General features: G+C 40.7%; 1 pseudogene; it reads right to left on the minus strand.

Annotated features, from left to right (window-relative positions):
• Positions 1 to 245: 245 nt before the first annotated feature.
• On the minus strand, positions 246 to 364 carry LOC134968340 (5S ribosomal RNA; annotated as a pseudogene).
• Positions 365 to 729: the final 365 nt, after the last annotated feature.

Here is a 729-nt window from a genome sequence, read left to right on the forward strand (position 1 = left end):
CATACAGTGCTTAATAGGAGAAGGGTGTATCTGTATGTGGGAGTGAAGAATTTATAGTTAATATAGTGAAAAAAAGACATATTAAGCTGGGGATAGAGTGCAAGATTCAAAGTACTCAGAATTATCTGTAAAGTGTAAGTTATAAGATCTTTAGGTAGAAATAGGGGGAGGCAAAAGGTGGTCAATTAGCCAGTATTTGTCAATGTTTTACATTGCTGGTATGTTATGAGTCTATTGTATCCCACATTGTACAGTACCCAATCTTCCCAAGTGGTTCCCCGCTTGGTACTGTTTGGGCCCTACACTGCTTAGCTTCCAAGATCGGACGAGATTGGGCGTCCGTCAGTGTGGTATGACTGTATCTCGTGGACAAATAACTGAGTCGCACAGCAATCCGAGTTTATTAACATAACAGGCAAATCAACAAACTATAAAGTGCTTAGTGCTGTGGTTGTGGTTAAATAAATACATAAATACATAAAGTGTCGAGTGCATGGTGGTCAAATATACAGGCTACCAGCGGATAAGGTGAGAGATATGAAGGAAATATGAGAGAAAAAAGGAAGTAATTTCTTATCACAGGAACGGTGCGATCTCGTATCCTTCATTGAAGCCGAATGGATGAGAAGTTTTCAGTTGGAAGATCCAGTACATCTCTCTCTGGGACAACTTCTTCGCTAGATCTCCTCCTCTGTCGCCACTTGTGACATGTTCGATCGCCTTAAAGGA

Source organism: Pseudophryne corroboree, chromosome 10, assembly GCF_028390025.1.
Source record: "Pseudophryne corroboree isolate aPseCor3 chromosome 10, aPseCor3.hap2, whole genome shotgun sequence".
Classification (NCBI taxonomy): domain Eukaryota; kingdom Metazoa; phylum Chordata; class Amphibia; order Anura; family Myobatrachidae; genus Pseudophryne; species Pseudophryne corroboree.